Genomic DNA, 6,485 nt, shown 5'->3' with positions numbered 1-6,485 from the left:
TAGATAAGGGGAGACACCTATGTTTTCGTGATAAAATGCTCAACTTGGAATGTTTCAAACTTTGATGTACTTTTAGTTGAATTTTCAATGTATGAGTACTTATGGATTATTTTGAGATATTATTGATAAGGATTATAAATTGAGAAGAATTTATTTTGATTATGAGTTGAGGATTTTTTCTTGAGGACAAGCAAATGCTTAAGTGTGGGGGTATTTGATAAACCATAATTTATACATATTTTTATCCCATGCTTAGCATATTTATGAATGGTTTCTCCTTAGAATTGGTGAATTCGAGGCTCCTAATCCTTTAATTTCATGTTTTGTACTTAAGTGAGCATAAGAGAGTAAAATGAGCGAGAAATGGGCCAAAAACGGAGAAAATAGACCCACGTGGGAAATCAACACGACCTGGACTTCCTCACACGGGCGCGTCACACGGCCGTGTCCCTTTGGTAGGATTGAATCACGACTTACACGGGCATACTACATGCTCGTGCCTGTTCAACAGCCTTGACCACGGGCTGGAGTAATCGCACACGGGCATGTCACACGGGCGTGTCCCTACCGAGCCCAAGTATAACCCTATTCAAAAAAGGCCAATTTTGGGGGCTCTTGGGCATTCTAAAGCCTATTTAAACACCTGAGGAGGCACTTAAAAGAAGGACGCAGAGTTGGAAGCAAGGAATTACTCGAGGAAAGCCGATTGATCCATCTCGGAAGCCGGATTCATCATCAAGACTAAAGATCTCCCTTCAAGTTCCTTCAGGAGTTTTGGGTCTTCTTATGTTTTGTTATCTTTATGCTTTTGAGATGTTTTCTTTCATAAGTATGAACTAAACCCCCTAAATACCAAAGGGGGATGAAACCTAAGATGGATCTTGTTATTATTATCTGAATTGTATGATAAATATTTGACTTGTTCTTAATTATGTGTTCTTAATTCTTGTTTTGATATTCCAGGATATTGATTCAAGTTAAGCTCTTATTCAGAGGATGAATAGACCCTGTCTAAGAGTAAATTTGTCATAATTAAGCGGAGTTGATTGCACGCCTAGAGATAGGGTGAAAAGATTTTGCCGGATTAGAGTGAAACCTAATAAGGGAATCCATAGATCAAGTTAATGAAATTCTAGGGTGTTAATTAGAAAGAGATTTCAATTATTCAACCTAGGGTTACACGTTATTAGTCTCAAGAGAGATAATAATATAACTTAGGAATTTCTACGGATCAAGTCAAATGAATAAATCGTTTAATTCAGAGTCAAATAATAAGTGAAGTCTAGGTGGATTTTTCCTTAGGAATTGTCTTAATCAATCGAATTTTTCCAAAAGTATTTTCCCAAATTTTCTTTCTATGCATTCTTAGTTAGTAATTAGTTTGGATAACCAAACCTCTTAATTTTTAGGTTAGATAAGAAAAAGAAAGTAAATACTAAAGTAAATACTAGTACTCATAGTTCTTTTGGGTTAGACAATCCGGTCTTGCTGAACTATACTACTGTTCGATAGGTACACTTGCCTTAATTGTGATAATAAGTTAGTCTCAAGAACGATTCATTTATAAATTTTAAAACCTGTTACGAATGTCACGCATCACCTGTGAGAACAGACCATGTGCCTCACACGGTCTTAGACACGTCCGTGTGTCAAAGCCGTGGCAAAATAGGGCATAGCTACTAACTTGATCACACGGCCACAAGACACGCCCGTGTGCCTTGGCCGTGGTCGAGCCTGACTTGGGCCACACGGCTAGCCACACGCTCGTGTGCTTTGGCTGTGCTCGGCCTGACTTACAATTGTAGGGTTCCCCAAGGGACACACGACAGTGCAACATAGCCGTTTGTCAGACACACACCCGTGTCTCTGCCTGTGTGGCCAAAAATAGGCCATTTGAATAGCCAATTTGCCACCCCAAATTTTGATCAATCTACAAGCAAAGTAACAAGGATATATGCATCACCATTTTAGCCAATTTTATGCCAAATCATAAGATAAGATCATACCAAGACATTTCTTTCCATACATCATTCCATCTCAAACTAAACTTACCAAAACTTACCTACTAAAACATACCACAATTGCATAATAACATCACATATTATATACCATTATCAAACAATAAGTTAAAACATAAACTAGCCCAAATCACATGGCTAAATATATACATCACAAAACATAACCCCACAACTACTAGCCTATACATTCCATACTTCAAAATATACAATTTCAAAATACCAAAATGAGGTTCGATAGTGTGGTGAGGATCATTGACGATCCCCGTGTAACATCCCTAAATAGGGGATAATCGAAATAGTGGTTTTAGGACCAAAAATCGGACATCAAAATATGTATTTTATGATTTTTATGAGGCCTAAAATATAAGTATATGCATGTGTTAAAGTTTCATGAAGAAATTCTTTGAGTAAGGTGTTCAATTGGAAATTAGGGACTAAATTGAATAAATTGCAAAACTTGAATTCCAGAAGTAATTTGTATGAAATTGCTTTGGGTTATAAATTAGAAGGTCTTGGAGAGTAATTTTCCTAATTTCTAAATTTTTGGCAAAAATGGGCTTGCATCAATGGAATTTTAAAGAAAGGGCATAAGGGCATTTTGGTTATTTGGCTTTTTAATGAAATAAAATGGGAAAAATCAAGCCAAAATCAGCCATTCTTCTTCTCCATGCTGCCAAAATTCTCTTGTCACCATAGCTAGTGTTTTCTAACATTTCAAGCTCAATAGTAAGTGCTCTCAAGCCCTATTTTCAATATTTTTTGTATTTTCGAAATCTCGGTAGCTTGTTCTCTTCATTTCTACTCATATTTCATGCTAGGCTTCATGTTTAAAAATTTACCCATGCATGAGTTATTTGTATTTTGATGGATTATGGAGGAATATGAAAGATGAATGTGTGTTAAACATCTTTTCCTATGTGATTTTCATGAAAAACCCTTGTAGGGACCATTTTCCAAAAGTTGTAAAATGTTTGGTAGAAATGAGAAATAATGGGAAATGTGGGCTGCCATAAGAGAGAAAAGTGTTCAGATATGCTTGGGTAAGATAGAAATTACATGTGTTTCATTATACGAGCCTAGGGACTAAATCGTAAAAATGTCAAAGGAGAGGGGCAAAACGATCATTTGGGCTGGGGGTGAGAATTAGACTTGTAATGTATAATGTGGGGTATTAATGATATAATTTTGTTGTTATAGACCCCGAGGAACAAATTCCGGAGGTCGATCGAGGTAAACGCAAGGTTTCAGAATAACCGAAACACAACTCTGAAACAAATACCACGTAAGTTCGGATAATTTAAAGTAAACCCTAATATGCATAATTGTCTGCTTTATGAATGCATGATGATTGCATTTATTATTGGCATGAAATATCATAGAAATGCATATTTGATGGTAACATGTGAAAAATGTCTCGGTTGAGGTTGACGAAAGGAAATTGGATGGATAAACCCTGATTGATATGTGTAACGAGATCCTGCATGTGTTGCAGTAAGGATTTAGCCCAGACGGGTAATCCGTTGATCTCAAATATAGAAAGGATTTAGCCCGGACGGGTGTTCCTTGAATGATCGAGCCTCTCGAAGAATATGTGTGCATTATGGATTTAGCTCAGACCAGTAATCCGATTAGGGTCTGAATTTAGCCCAGACTGGTAATTCAGATCTGAGCTCACTAAGGGTGTTTGTCACATTAAGGGATTTAGCCTGGACTGGTAATCCCGACATCACCTTATGAGTTCATAAAATGGGGGATTTAGCTTGGACTGGTAATTCTGCCATAAGATGTAAGATTTGCAGGAATGCATACATGGAATGCTCATTCATATGAATTGATGGTTAATGGGTATTCCATCGAGATTCCCTAGAAACTCAACGAGATTAACATGAGATGTTAGTGTAAATGAGATGTTGAATGATGAGCTCATCTAGTTAAATTTCATGATGTTTGATTATGTTACTAACTCATTGATTGAGTACATGTAATAGGGAACCATTTCTTAATTGTTGGTTTCCTTATCTATCATGGGTGCATATTAAATATTCAGTAAGTTTACTTTCCTATTATTCGAGCTTACTAAGCATGTAAATGTTTACTCCTCTCTTTTTCCTTGTCTCACAGAGCTCGAGGACTCATAAGGACTGGAAGATGATTGGAGAGTCAATAAACTATCAAGTAGACAAGCTTTGGTATAATGACATTTCTATTTTGTCCAATGGCATGTATAGGATTTTTGAGTATGTTGTTATATGTGTCATTTGCTTTGCCAAATGAAGGAATGTAAAAATATGTTTATATCTTTGTATATGGCCATGAAAATTGGCTTAATTGAAGTAGGCTATGACCTACGAATCTATGCAAGATTTTATTTACATGTGATGGGTTATTACCAATTGGCAATGAGTTGCATGAACGAGCCAATTTCAGACGAATTAAAGTGACGTGAAAACTCACAAACCCTAAATGGGAAATAACCTTTCATGTTTGAAACCAATGATATGAGGTTTCCATACAACTAGTTTTATTAAGATTATTTACAAGTGTATAATCATGTTTTGCCTTGAAATCGGTAACCATTAAGTATAAGTGATAAGAAGGGTGACCAAAGGCTTGGAAAATAGCCTATAGGGGTCCATATGGTTGGACACAGGCATGTGTCTAGATCGTGTGTGACACACGGCTTTCTCCTATTGGTGTGTTCTATGGCTGTCTCTCCCTTGCACTTTAAATTTCAACTCAAATTTGTACATAGGTAGGCCACACGGGCGTACGCCATGGCCGTGTTAAAAAGACAGTGTTGTCCACGGGTAGGCATCACGGGCGTGTGCCATAGCCGTGTTGGTAAGTCAGTGTTGCACACAGCCGGAAGGCATGGGCGTGTCCCAAGTCACACGGACGTGTGTGACCACATGGCCCACTCACATAGGCGTGTGATACCTCAAATTAAGGAAAGATTCCTAAGATGCCCAGGGTCTATCGAACACTCCTGGTTTTGTCCCAAACTGCCTTAGGGTGTGTCTAGGGCCACAAAGGCCTATATAAGGGACGAGTTGTTTGCGGGTGAAAAGGGTTAAAATTTTAGCAAAAATTTCTAATCCAATTATTGTGTTACAAATGTAAAGTCTTGGTAATGCCTCGAACCTTATCCCGGTGTTGGATACGGGTGAGTGGTGTTACATTTAGTGGTATCAAAGCTACGGTTTGTCGATTCTAGGACTACAATAGAGGATGTTAAAGTTTGCTATACATGCCATTATTCGAATGTTGATAGTGTGATATCTCTTAATTGTTTAAATTGTTTTGAATATAGTAAATGTCTTCCAATCAAGCACATGATGAGTCCGAGGGAGCCGAGAGCCATGCTCCAGCTTCCGTACAATGAGCTGTATCTAGTAGTAGTAGAAGGCTGATGTCAGAGGGCCATGAAGAGGCCCGAGCTGCCTTTTATGATATGATGGATGAATGGTTTGGGGATTATCTGAGGAATCGGCCCAATGTACCAAGACCTCCCCTGCCCCCTAAGCAACCTGATGAAGATGTGCCACGAGGTTTAGCACTGATAAGAATTGGTAAAGCCCCTGTTGATAAGCTTAGAAAGTATGGGGCTGAGGAATTCAGAGCTAAAGTTGATGATGACGCTGAAAGAGCCGAATTCTGGCTCGAAAATACTACATGGGTGCTAGATGATTTGTCGTGCACACCCGAGGGATGTTTGAAGTGTGCTATGTCCCTTTTGAAGGACACTGCATACCATTGGTGGAAGACCATATCCTCGGTAGTACCGAAAGAAAATATTACTTGGGATTTCTTCCAAGCAGAGTTCAGGAAGAAATACATTAGCCAGCGGTTTTTGGACTCGAAGCGAAAGGAGTTCCTGGAACTCAAACAAGGGAACAAGAATGTAGCGGAATATGAGAGAGAGTTCATACGACTAAGTCAGTACGCAACTGAATAGGTCCAAACTGAATCGGAAACGTGTAAACGCTTCGAAGAAGGTCTGAATGAGGACATCAAGTTGTTGATTGGGATCCTTGAAATACGAGAGTTTTCTGCATTGGCCGATCGAGCCAAGAAGGTCAAGGAACTTAATAATGAAAGAAAATAAGCTAAAAGAGAAGCTCGAGTTGTGAGCAAGAGGTCTAGCGGTAAAACACTCTTGTTTTCCACGAAGAAAGCCAGGACCCAGCATGAATGCTCCACTTCGTCAGTGGGATATTCAGGTAAAGCTAGAAGCTCTAAGCGACGAGGTCAGAAGTATTCTTCCCCGATGGTGACTAATGTGGGGAGTGTAGAAGACCAAAAACCGAAGTGTAAGAGCTGCAAAAAATTTCATTTCAGAGAGTGCGGAATGAAGAGTGGCGCATGTTTCAGGTGTGGTTCTTTTGATCACTTCCTCAAAGACTACCCAGAGCGAGTTGAAAAAGAAGTGGATATAACCCTGAAATCAAGTACTCCTATTCCTCGGGG

The sequence above is a fragment of the Gossypium arboreum genome, chromosome 11 (assembly GCF_025698485.1).
Source record: "Gossypium arboreum isolate Shixiya-1 chromosome 11, ASM2569848v2, whole genome shotgun sequence".
NCBI classification, from domain to species: Eukaryota; Viridiplantae; Streptophyta; class Magnoliopsida; order Malvales; family Malvaceae; genus Gossypium; species Gossypium arboreum.
The sequence above is the reverse complement of the archived record's forward strand: the minus strand, read 5'-3'. Positions refer to the sequence as shown.